Genomic DNA, 13589 nt, shown 5'->3' with positions numbered 1-13589 from the left:
ACAACTATTAAACTAATAGATTAAGTGACAGGACAATTCATCTGTTTACAGGGCAAAGAATTTAAAAATATATAGGGAAGACTTACATGTTCATTGCTCAATAACATGTGAAAAGATTCCTTTTTCTCACTTCAGAAAGTAAATTGTAAAGAGTCAATGAGGTTAAAGCAGAAGTCACAGCCAAATCAAATACCTTGAAGGAGGGCATGATTAAGTCTGTCCAAAAGTAAGGCTCTAATTTTCCAAGATAATTACCCGCCGTGAGACACTTTAAGGGCTGACAATTAACTTTCTGATGTAATGACATTTCTTCATTGGCTTTAGTATTTGAGGATTCTCGCAATAGATCATTTTTAGAAGACGAATAATCATGTTGAGCACTTTGAAGGTAAAACCACCAGCAAGTGATTTAAACTCCAGGCTCCCTGATCGGTGAGCCGATCAGGGAGCCTGGAGTTTATTTTGGCAGCATACCTCTGCATCCCAGCAGCGCTGAGGGTGAGAAGCCAAGTAGTCAGCTGTGAGGAGTGCCAAGGTAGAAACTGCAGATGCATCATTAATTTATCCCCGTTTACGTTGTGGCTAAGAGTTCAAAGCTTTCTTTTTTGTTTCCCTGCGTGCGTCCTCTGTCTTCCCTCTGGCCCTGACCAGGCTGGCCTTTTGGACACTGGAGGCAGGTGGAGTAGCAGGTCAGGACAGAAGAGAAAGCAGCATGGATCCTGCCAGTCACACAGGACCCAGAAGACTGAGTGGCCAGGCCCTGCAGGACCAACTGGCAGATGGCTGCCTCCGGATAATGACCAGGTGACATCTGCAAAGTGAACAAGCCATCAGGCTTACAGACTCACCTTGACCCGCCAGGGAAGCCAAGCTGCCCATTCTCAATCTCCTCCTGCAATTCCCTCAGGTTACACCCACAAACCAAGAAGTGTAACAGAAGTTTATTGATTTACTAAGTTTTTCAATTCCCCGAAATAAGTGGTGTGAGAAAGTCTTTAAAAAACATTAACAGATTTCATGTGGGTGTCTGAATTGAGTTTACTTTTATTCACTAGAAATTCAGTCGCTGCCTCTATCAATGCCAAAGAACGTGAAGTAAATCTGTCTGTTGTTTTTTGTTCTTCTGTACTTTGTTTGTGATTCTAACCAAAACTCTGGCTCTGAATAATGTCAGGAATACTGCCACGCCAAAGTATCAGCCTTAGGACCCTCTGTCGCGTTTTCACTGCGTGATGCAGTTCCACCATTGATCGGAGTGATAGTGTTGGTGTTTCCCCAAATTCTTTTTCCTTGCCATTGCCCGCCAATGAGACGATAAACTTTCTTAATACATTGTTGTAGTTGTTGTCGCCGCTGCTGCCACCCTTTTTAAACCGTTTTAATTCTCGAGCTTAGCAGTACAGGCAGAGTAGGTGTGTGTGTGTGTCTGCCGGCCTGCTTCTCTCTGTTGCTCTCTCTTCAGACACACAACTCAACATGTGGAACAAGTAGCCTAGGCCTAGGTCATTTAGAAAAAAACGTATCACAAGCAGTTACACCCGGCTATTTCTAAATAAACAAAGTGGATGGGTTGGCAAGCAGGGAGTGCATATTTGATCATTTATCAGAACCAGACCATTTATAATGTAATAAAACTAGAGGGAGGCAGGGCAGTACAGCCCGACCAGGCTCCTCTATTTACCCTGTCTCTCTTAGTTATGCTGTAATAGTTTTAGACTGCCGGAGGTCTTCCTTTGACACACTGTGCTCTTCTCTCCTTTATCTTTCCATTTGTGTGCATCCATGTCCCAGAAATGCCTGTTACTAAGCTAGCTCTGGGGAGTCATTCCCCAGAGTCCTTATGTTCTTTTTTCCCCAGCATGTTTCCTTGGATCAGGGAGGCTCCAAAATCATGGTAGCAGCTGTCGCCGTGGCCCTGCTACACATCTTGCGATGCCCTGTTACATCCTGCTACGTCCTGCTGTTCCGTGTAATGCCTTGCAGTGCCCTGCTATGCCATGAACTACTAGAAACTACTATTTTTAGTCAGTGTTCCATTATGTTTTATTGTGACTGTCATTGCCACTCTTCATTTCAACCCCACCCGGCCCGTCAGACACCGCCTACCAACAGCCTGGGTCTGTCCGAGGTTTCTTCCTAAAAGGGAGTTTTTCCTCACCACTGTTTGCTCTGGATGGAACTGCTAGAACAGTTGGATACTTAAATAAAGGACCCAACAGTTTTAATAAATTATAGAGTGTGATCTAGACCTACTCCATCTGTAAAGTGTCTCGAGATGACTCTTGTTAAATAAAATTGAATTGACTTTAAATTGAATTTATATCATATATAATATGTCTTTTTTATTATTCATAATAGATTATCAAAGTGTTTTCTTGAAAGATTTGCTTGTGATCTCCCGAAAAAAAAAATTGGCAAGGCGCCAATACAATGGCACCAGATCGGCTCCATGGCACAGCGTGTGCTGTATGAACAGCACAATTGCTTAGAATTGGCACTGCTGTGCAGTAAAATAAACTATGCAAATAACAAAAAGGAGTAGGACTGTGGTTCATAATTCTCATGCAACCTTGGTCTGGTCTGTTTAACAAGGTAACATTCATTACACAATTAAAATGAATTATGATAAAATTTAAAAAAAACTGTCCTCAGTTGTGTCTCACACAAATTTTTACCCTGTCATGTGCTACTTCAGTACACACCAAACAAGTATTACTAGGACCACCAGAGATGAACATTTAATTTCTACATTCACATTATAGACACAACAATACAGGCTACAGTCATATACTAGGATATACTAGTCTTGTTTTAATTATTTCGCAATTACTAATATACAATGTTGCTATTGACAAGCAATTTTGAAAAGGCAAGGCTTGTGCCTTGTCTAAAGACTCTAACTTATACACATTGACTATGTGATGCTGTGCGCAAAGGTCATCTTTGACAGCGCTGAGATCAGGAAAAGGTCAGACTCCTTGTGCCATTTGGAAAAGAGGCAGTGTGATACCAACCTGCCAATATAATTTCAGCATGTCTTTTTCATCTGACCATACATTGTTACTAAATAGTTTGCTGTGCTGTCTGAGTGCTGGCAAACTGATGTTACGGATGAAGTTTGAAAAACTTTGGAGGCTGAAATAAAAGAGGAGGTGCAGTGTTGAATGAAAATGAATTGTAAATAGCACTGCAGCTTAACTGAAAATGAAACATAGCGTTTCTGTGTTCTGTGTTCTGGTGTTGAACAGACAGTACGTTAGAATGTAAGTAAACACCGCATATGGTGAGAAAGAAAGAGATTCATCGAAGCTGTTTTGCTTTCGGGCCCCTAGGGGAGACCTTGAATATTTTACAAACAGACATTGGCACAGTGTGAGACTGTATAATATTGGTACTTTTATTTTAACAAAGCCAAATACACATGAATCTGATAATGTACAGAATGATGTGCATTATGGATATGTTTTGTCAACTTGTTTTTTTGTCAGGCTATGAGCCTCAAAATTGAATCAAGTAAATGCAGTAGATATAGAGAACAGTAGAACAAAGTTTAATAGATGAGAACGATCTGCGTACTTATCCATCCATCTTTGTCCGCTTATCTGGGGTCGGGTCGTGGGCCAGCAGGGGACCCCAAACTTCCGTTTCCCGAGTCACATTGACCAGCTCCAACTGGGGGATCTCGAGGCGTTTCCAGGCCAGGTTGGAGAAATAATCCCTCCACCTAGTGCTGAGTCTCCCCCGAGGCCTCCTCCCAGCCTCGTATTAAGTGATTACTTATTGGCTGGATTATTTTGTGACATGCATACAAAGACATGCAGTTTATTAAAGGTGAAACCAGCCGAAGACTCAAATATTATCTATGAGGTGTTCATAGTTAGAGAAACTTGACTGGACAAGACTTAACAGAGCCAGGACTCCTCCTCACATTTTACAGTTGTATTTATAGATTGGAAGACAGGGTAGCAGCGGGCGGGAGCCGATCCCATCTGACAATGGGTGAGAGGTGTAAGGTATGCCTTGGCCAGGTCAGCGCCGAATTAAAGATTGTTAATGTGTGCTGGCTTTTAATTTCTCCTGGATGTTTGTATCTTGTGTGTTCAGGGTCAGTTCAAACAATGAAGTTATGCTGCATAAGTTTATTGGCATCAGCTGTTTCATTCATCTTTCAAAACTACTGGCTCATTCGTCAGCTGTTTGGGCATAAGCTGACTAGTCATGTCCAATCATACATGTGCGGCGTTGTGTATGTGTGATGTTTTTTAAGGTTAGGATAAGTTGGTCCAATCATTTACATTTTTTTGTGTGCTATTGCTGCTTTGTATATTGAAGATGAATGTCTATTATGTTGCAGCATGTTTTTCTTGATCTTTAAATTCAATTCTTCATATCAGACTTTTGCCTTTGCGTGTGGTAGTGTGCTCACACATGAAATGAAAGTAGTCATTGTTTTTCACATACCTCAGCCAATTTAACTCATCTCTGGTCCAAATTGGTGCCAACGGGATCTTGTAAATGCTTTCAAATGATGATGGATTGTGCAGAGTTTCTTTGCATCAATAAGCAGCAAGTCCAATATAAATGACTCAGCAAATGCAGTAGCCTACATACTGTACTTCTCATGGACAAGAGAACTGTTAAGAAAGAACTGTTAAGAAAGAAATGATCTGTGAATGGCTTATGTGGGTTCTTGACAGTTCAATGATCTTCCTTAGATACTATCCTTTAAAGGAAACAGTCAGAGATACAGTATATGTGTTATTTGTTCGCAGCAGACGGCTGAATTGTTTCCATTTTAGCAATTACCAACATTCATTATAGTGTTGTAGTTGAGCCTAATATTTGTGTTTTGTTTTTTGAATCTTTTTCACTGTTATCTGTCTTACTTTCTAATCCTGCTCAGTCATTTCTGTCAAGTGCTGATATTGATCAAATATCCACAGAATCTCAATTTCCTTTCTCCGCCCAGTCTGCCAAGGGCTCTGCTCCTCACCTAGCAGTATTTGTGCCATTCACTCTCAAACTGTGAAGAACCACTAAATGACATTCACTCCCAAAGTCTCCCTAGCGTCTGTAAGCTCTTCTGGCTTATGCACACTGCTTAGGATGTATTTTCAAGAAGTTAACCCACTTTCTCTTCTTGCTTATAGACAGAAAATACTTCTGGAGTTTCATTGACTTTTGTATTCGAGCATGTAGCGTCTCAAGACTCTGTGAAACAGCTTAAAGCCTCAGACATGCATACAGCATTTACATAAACATCCATGGTCACCTTGAGAATGGCCATGGTCAGATGGGTTGCTTTATAAAGCTCTAACTGGAAGTTCCAAACTGGGAGATTTTTGGAAGAAAACCAGGCTATAAATACAACACATCTCATCTAAATAACCAATAGTTTATGTAGTTAATCTCTTGCTTTGTGTTTATAGAAGGATTGGGTCAAACACCCAAATGTACATCCTAGACATAACACAACCTCAACATTTGATAGAAAAAGACTATATAGGATTATAGGAAACTTTGGCTTTGATTAATACTGTATGCATGTAATTGTGGGCTCTGTGCCATCATGATGCATTCAGGGACTCAGGGGTGTTGAGTCTCCACTGACCCTTCTGTGATATTCTCATGTAAGAGCTAAGCCTCAATCACAGGCAAATATAGCTAGGACTATAGTCCTGTGAATGTCTGGAGCCTATCCAGATCCGTCCAAACAAAAATACTCTCTCATTATCATCTCTGCAGGGATGTGGAGAGAAGCCCTCTGATCCACTGGCATGGTTTGAATCCATTTCTTTCATGTTTCACCAACTTCTTGTTTTGCTTTTTGCATCATTTATTCCAGTAGTAGCGCCTTACAAGATACACTTAGCCAATAACGGTGTTTTATTTGGACTCAAACACAACAGGTGCATGATTGACAACTGTGTACATGCAGAGGAGACAGGATTAGAAACGTTTGCTCAAGCCTGCTTTAAAATAAATATGGGGAAGCATGTTCTGACACTTCAGTCCTTAAGCTGGCAAACACAGGCTGCAGTTTGTTGAAGATTATTCAAAACGGTAAAATCTTTGAGCCTGTTGGTGTTTTCATTTGTTCAACAAAACCAGTACACACATTGAGTCTGTATGATGTGGGCAGCAGAAAAAAGGGCATGATGTCAGTGAAGCATAATTCATAATCTGACACGCTGTATGGACTTTGAGTCCAAAGGGAAACCTATATAAATTGCAAAAGAAATGCATGTGCAAATGCTTCACCCAAATCAATAATGAATGTCATTAGGAAAATCCAGCACAAGTGACAATATTGATCTGATGTCTGACATATGTGTTTTTTGGGTGACAGTTTAGGAGATATCTTAATCTCGCTCGAGACCTTCAAATGCCAAGATTAATTTCTCTCTGCTCCCTTTGGAATGATGTTATTATGGTTGGGGCGATGACAGTTGTATCAATTATGCATAAGGTGAGGATGTGTGAAAGGAATCTATGCAAATCGAGTTCACCCCATGGATGGCAGTGAAATAAATGAAAATGCTCATTTCAAAGTGGTGAATTCAGGTAAATTCGAGTCAGGCTCCCGCAAAAGTCTGTGAACAACTACCGAGGAAAAGACACTGGAGAAGTTTTGACTCATTTCAGCTTGGCTGTATCTCAACTACCAATTTTTTTAGGTCTCACTACACACTCAGAGATAGTTTTTAACTCTTTGTGCAAAGCTAACCTTATTAACTGCATTTCACAGCTTCATATTCATCACACAGACGTGACATACTATGACATTTACGATATACTTTACAATGACTTTTTGTTCATCAAGTTTTTACAGAATACTATATTATGACCTTTTTTCAACATACAGTACTCTACTATGACTTTTGGGATACTTTTATGACGTACAATACTATGATTTTTAATGGCAATTTTAATGGTATATCACACTATGACTCTTTTTAGGAATTTGTTACAAAATGCTTCACTATGACTTTTTTAATGAGGTTTTTACAACATACTATATTATGACCATTCTATGAACTTATTACAAAGTTCTATGACTTTTTATGAAATTTTAATGACATACTGAACCATGACTTTTTTAAATAGCTTCATATTCATCATACATGAAACTGGTAACAACTTTTTTTTTTTAATTCTCTGCAAGAAAACAAATTAACTTATTTTTCAAAATATTGAATTATTACTCTAATAACAAAATCTCAACTCATGGTTCACTCACCAGCTTTTTCTAGAGCGTTCAGCATTTTTCATTCATTCATTTCAATTTCTGGATGAAGGAATTTGCTCAGTTATTATGTCAACTGAAGGTTTAGCAAACTCAACGTCAGCTGTGACTGTGAGATGCTGTTGAAAGCTCCAGAATAAGCTACTGAGTGTATCTCAATTTTGTTTCCAGATCAAGAAGTACACATTTCCATGGAAAAAGAGAGAAATATGATCATTCCCACCTCTCTTGTTTATCAGATAAACAAGAGACAAAAACAGATGAAGCTGTAAGAATGCATCATAATTCAAAGGAAAAATAATAGTTATCTATCTATCTATCTATCTATCTATCTATCTATCTATCTATCTATCTATCTATCTATCTATCTATCTATCTATCTATAACAGATATTATATGTACACATGCAGGCTACACATACATACATTCATATGTTGTGTGTCTATGCACTTTTTTAGACAGGTGTGAGTAGAAGCTGTATGTATGTAAGCAGCAGAGGGGAGTGGTTGTAGAGGATGGATAATCTAGAGGGATGTTCTCTATCTTGTATCCTTTCTTGTTTCTCCAGATCCCTTTCTCCTCCATATCCTCTCACTCTTTGTCCTAGAATCTCTGCTAAAGTCTCTCTGTCTTGCCGCCTGTGCTGCACATTCTCATATCAACAGCTCCACCAACAGGTGGAAAAATGCTCGTCTGCAGGTTCACACTCCATACATCAAAGGCGCTCTCTACATTTTACACCTAACAGTAAAATGCCACACCACACATGGTCAAGGTCCATGCTTCAGATTTCCTGTTTACTGAGCGCTGTTTTCATGTTGCATATTACATAACATCCAGGAAATGTCAGTAAATCAGCGCCTCAACTTGATCGATTGTACTTGGTATCTTCATACTGCCCTTCATCTTCAGTTATGCATGTGGTCTTTATAATAATAATTGTGAGACTCCCTAAAACATCAGCTCTACGTTTTCAGCACACTGACACAGTAAAACTTCTAAATCTATCCACTGGGATGCAGAGATGAGGCAAACTGCCTATGATTTGTGCATACTTGACATACATGATCTGGAAACCTCTCAAGCATTTCAACTCAAAAGGAGCCAATGCTTTGGGCGAGCTGTAGTCTGCGCTTGAAAACAACTTCATGGGTTTTCTGCTATTCTCAACAGCTTAGCAGGACAAGATAAGTGCCTCTAAAAAGATCTCTGAATATTTACAGACCTTCTTTTGATCAAAGGACATGGTGCTTTGTCTATAGCTTACTGCTTTGTGAAACAGTCCGATAAATCAATGTTTTGCATTTTGGAGATCTACATCTATTTTGAGATATATAATAGTTCTGTTCACTTTCACCACCCTTTCCAATCATATTGCTATGCCCTCATGCCAGATAAAATGTGGAATGGCATTCTGTTCAGACTTTACACCGATTTTTAGTTATATTGTACTGTATTTACTTTATTTTTCACAAATACCATAACATCCAGTGTTTCAAAGTTATCTTTATGAATGGAAAAATCATTTGATTACACAAATTTTACCCTAACATTTAGACATTAGGAGGTCTTCACTGAAATTGAAAATAAGGTTATGTGGATTTGAGCAATGATTTGTGGTTATTGTGAAGGTTGGCTGTTGAAAATGTCAGTGATGTTGCAAAGATTTAAAATATTGCAAGAAATAGCTTATAGTATGCATGGTAAAGCTGAACTGTCATTGTAAGTCACATAATTAATGTAGAGTGAATACAAAATGAGCAGTATGTATTTTTCCTAGGGGACACGCTGGACATAGGCAGTCTTTTTGAAGTTGTGTTGGCCCATATTTGACTTGAACCAGCAATTGGGCAAGACTGTTAGAAAAAGTGGTACAACACTGATATATTACAACTGTGGTTTATTAAAAAGTTGGACTTTAATTTTTTAATCATGATTTAATTGTGGACTGTTAAAATGTAGCCTACAGTCCATGTGTTTACCTATTTGTTTTGTTTTCAATACTCGGTGTTGCCACCAGAGGGGGCTGCTGTTATTTCAGCCCAACGCACAGGCGGAACCATAGGCGGAACACGACGTGGCAAACAGTTCACTTCCTGTATTTTGTGCCGTATTGACATCCGTCTGCAGTCATATCTTACGTCTGTCAAAACCAGTCTTCCTCGGACTTTGAGGTAGCGTTTAATTCGTCACTCAGGCCGCTGTTAGTGTGTGGTGAGCAGACTGTTATCTTACATGAGGAGCGGGCTGTAAGAGCTCAGCAGCCGGACAGGAGAGATCATGGTTGGGCTGCTGGTGGTGCTTCTCGGGGGGCTGTTGGAGGTCTGCAGCGGCGTCTCAACAAACAGAGGGGGCTATCCTCCTTTACAGACGAAATCCCTTTCAAAATCACCTGGCCTGGCGCTGAATTTACGCTGGTAGGTCTCCTCCTTTAGTAACACTGTTGTTTTAGGGGAACATATTTACTATTAGGTTAGTGGAGATGTTACTGCCAACTGTGTAGTTTCCTCTTTCCTTCATCAGCGACGTTAGAGTAACAGACGTTTGTCTTTGGATTTCAGCCAGCTTCAGGGTACTTTACAAGGAAGATGACTTTGTCATCATGACAACAACAGAGAAGGAGAAGTATAATGTCTCCTGCCTTCCCTGGTATCTGGAGATGAGGTAAGCCATGAACAGCTTTTTTTGTGTTGCTTCCACAGATAATAGTTCAAGACTTAATGGCACAAGTATCAGGCAAAGCAGCTTCAATCCACCCCACTGGGTAAATGCAAGGCTGTCTATAAGCAGTGTTTTACGTCTCATAATAGATTCTCTTCAAATATGCATACAATCAATGGCATGTCATGTTACAAAAGATGGTGTGACACAACTCTGCTCCTTCATTCTTTAAACATTTCTAAAAGGTGAACAACTTGGAAGACACTGCGTAGATGGGCATTCTATACACAGACAAGCCTATATCTTCCATTAAATTATCTGCAATCTGTGTCATAAGTTGTAGTTAGTTAGATCATGCATATCTGCAACTTTGTTGTTTGACTGTCAAAAAACGGATCTGCATGATGTGCAGCAAGATTCCACATTGTACAAATATGACATATAATGTATATTTAATTTTTTTTTTTTAAGCTGACCTGCCTCACAGCCTGGTATACAGTATGAGGAGCTGAATACTTGTTTTTCCAAACAGGTTTTACTTTTACAAGAGAGTTTTAACATACTCCTTTGTCGGTTTTATTATTTATTTACGATTTTTCACGGGCGGGACAGGGGGACAGAATGGGGTTGAATGGCACAAACACCACACAAACAGACACAATAGAGAAGGGACCATACCTGCAAGAGAAAGGGGGGGACAACAGAAACAACAGAGGAAAACAAATATTGCTCAAAGCAAAAAAACATGCAATAGAAACGGGGATGGGGACTTGGGGCGGAGAAAGACGAACAAACAAACAACATCAACAAAAGAATGAAAAAGAGACAGCCAGCCAAACAACAGCCATAAACAGCTGATATAAGAAAACAACTGAGGGAAAATGAAAAGGAGAAACAACCAAGCAAAATAAATAACACCGCACAGCCTTGAGAAGAATAATACCAATAGATTTAAATAAATAACTTAATGAAACGCATAAAGAGTAGTTCTACTAGATGATAACCATGGTTAACCTAAATTGTTGTTTTGTGGTGTGTGTGTGTGTGTGTGTGTGTGTGTGTGTGTGTGTGGTGTGTGTGGTGTGTTGTGTGTGGTGTGTGTGTGTGTGTGGTGTCTTTTTAATTCAATTTTCAATTCTAATCTATGTTAAGCTATTTTTCAGTTTTTATTGTTCTTGTGTTCACTGGCACCACTTCCCATGCCGCCTTATCTCTCTTTCACTCCTAATGCATTTGTTTGGTGCATTTGTTGATTTAGGATGATGACAAGGAGTACAGTGGGCCTAGTCCGGGGGAACTGCTGGAGCCACTATTCAAACGCAGCAGCTGCTCCTACAGGGTGAGACCTCCCAAGTTTAAATTTATTTCCATCTATTTCCCCACTACTCTCAGCGGAAACTGTGTTCAGAAGAAGTTCACGCTACATTAACAGAGCGTAACTAAACACTGTTTCTGAGAGTGTAACAACTCTAAACAGGCTCTTGGTTTGCCAACGTTGCAGATTGAATCATACTGGACATATGAAGTATGCCATGGGAAGCATATAAGACAGTTTCATGAGGAGAAGGAGACTGGCCAGGTCAGTGTTTTGAGAGGGTAAATCACTTTCAGATGCCATTAATGTGAACCACACTTACCGCAGTATGTACTGAAGGTATAGGTGTGTGTTTCCATAGAAGGTTAGTGTTTCAAGAGTACTTCCTGGGGAATATGGCACAGAGAGCCAGCCAACAGAGACGGGTGAGTTAATTTGTGTATGTCATCTTACGGTATATCTTATGATATATAGATTTAACATAATATAGTAATTAGTGTATTAGTCTTTTGCTTATTGTGCTAAAGGTAAATTATTCTTGTCTTCAGATAAAGTTGAGGAGGCAGAAAATGTCAAATCAGCAACTGAAATTGATGTAAGTATAATAGTGAAACTTAACTATAAACAACTATATTTGCCAGGCCAGCTGTCAATTTTCAGATGGTTGCATCTGTTCTGTTTTCGTCATACGTTCCACTTGTGTCCAGGTGCCCTCTAAGAATATTGAAGGCCAGCTGACTCCCTACTTCTCACTGGAGATGGGAAATGGGCCTCCTTGTGTGCTGAAACAGAACGAGGCTCGCTCCACGTCTGTGCTGTACGTCTGTCATCCAGAGGCCAAGCATGAGATCTTGTCTGTCGCTGAGGTCACTACCTGTGAATATGAGGTGGTGGTGTTGACACCGCTGCTTTGCCCACACCCAAAATACAGTAGATCTACCAGAAATTATTACATTGTGGCGGGGTAGCTCAGTTGGTAGAGCAGGTGCACATATATAGAGGTTTGCTTCTTGACACAGCGGCCGCAAGTTTGACTCCAACCTGCGGCCCTTTGCTGCATGTTATTCCCCCTCTCTCCCCTTTCATGTCTTCAGCAATCCTTTGGTATTAAAGGCCTACAATGCCCAAAGAAATTATCTTTAAAAGAAAAGAACCGGTTAACTTGAAATACTGTGCTCAAAGTAATACGTCTCGCTAGTAGAGGCATGTGTATGTCCGTTGTGGCAGGGTTCCACTGAAATGCGTTTTCCAAATATTCCTTGCAGGTTCAAGTCCTCCCCAGTTAACGCCATCTTCTGCCAGGCTCTGGCAGGCTCGCCTTTGCGGCCTCTGCGGCTCGCCCAGTTGGACAAGGAGCAAGAGGAGCAACTTAAACCACCTTTCAGCTCCCCCTCCGAGACCAGAGAGGTGAGACAGAAATGACACATGGGGGAAAACGGGGACTGCACGTTGCATCTACTCCGTACCAGCGGGGGGATGGATACAGCATACAGCATAGTATCGCGATATTTTCTGTGGCAATACTGCTTGATACACAGACGCCAAGGATTATCTTTTATTACATATGTGTTGGTCAGTTTGTCTTCTTGACAATTCCTTTTGCAGCAATAAACTGAAGTGAGATGAACAAACCGAGAAATGTTATCTTTTTAGATTAAAAAATGAATCTATTGACAAAGTTTCCTTTTGGGGACATAATTTCAAATTGGGAAACTTTATAGTTGGTAAAAAGCTAATAAATTTAAATATAGATGTTTTGAATCGCAATAATATCGTTATGACATAAGCATTGTGATGACATCAAATGTGATTACCACCCCTACCTGGCTCATTCACACCTTTGATGTGTTACAGGAGGAACACATCACCAGTGGAAGAGGAGGCCTTCACCTCCACCCACAAACCCTGACGGTTGGAGGGCAGTCTCAGGTCACTGTCGGCACCACTCACATCTCTCGCCTGACGGATGACCAGCTATCAGGGAGTCCTCAGCGGCTCGTACTGTCTGCATGGGGTGAGGCATGCTCCATCTATATAGCCCCTGGGTTATGTTTAATAACCATTCAGTGACACAATAACGTGTGTGTGTGTGTGTGTGTGTGTGTGTGTGTGTGTGTGTGTGTGTGTGTGTGTGTGTGTGTGTGTGTGTGGTGTGTGTGTGTGTGTGTGTGTGTGTGTGTGTGGTGTGTGTGTGTGTGTGTGTGGTGTGTGGGGTGTGTGTGTGTGTGTGTGGTGTGTGTGTGTGTGTGTGTGTGTGTGTGTGTGTGTGTGTGTGTGTGTGTGTGTGTGTGTGGTGTGTGGGTGTGTGTTTCCAGGGTCGGGTGGTGGAAATGAATTCTGTTATGGAAAGCATGTCCATCAGTATCA

The 13589-nt window shown here is 40.5% G+C and overlaps 1 long non-coding RNA gene and 1 pseudogene across 1 annotated transcript; both read left to right on the top strand.

Annotated features, from left to right (window-relative positions):
• The first annotated feature begins 214 nt into the window (after positions 1-214).
• LOC116684767 (uncharacterized) lies at positions 215-9614 on the top strand. Its single transcript, XR_004330838.1, has 3 exons — positions 215-226; positions 2113-2117; positions 9377-9614. It is a non-coding gene; the product is annotated as an uncharacterized LOC116684767 (long non-coding RNA).
• Positions 9615-9848: 234 nt separating this feature from the next.
• Positions 9849-12655, top strand: LOC116684766 (endoplasmic reticulum lectin 1-like; annotated as a pseudogene).
• The last annotated feature ends 934 nt before the right edge of the window (positions 12656-13589 follow it).

This window comes from Etheostoma spectabile, unplaced genomic scaffold (genome assembly GCF_008692095.1).
Source record: "Etheostoma spectabile isolate EspeVRDwgs_2016 unplaced genomic scaffold, UIUC_Espe_1.0 scaffold00569306, whole genome shotgun sequence".
In the NCBI taxonomy this organism is placed as follows: Eukaryota; Metazoa; Chordata; class Actinopteri; order Perciformes; family Percidae; genus Etheostoma; species Etheostoma spectabile.
The sequence above is the reverse complement of the archived record's forward strand: the minus strand, read 5'-3'. Positions and strand labels throughout refer to the sequence as shown.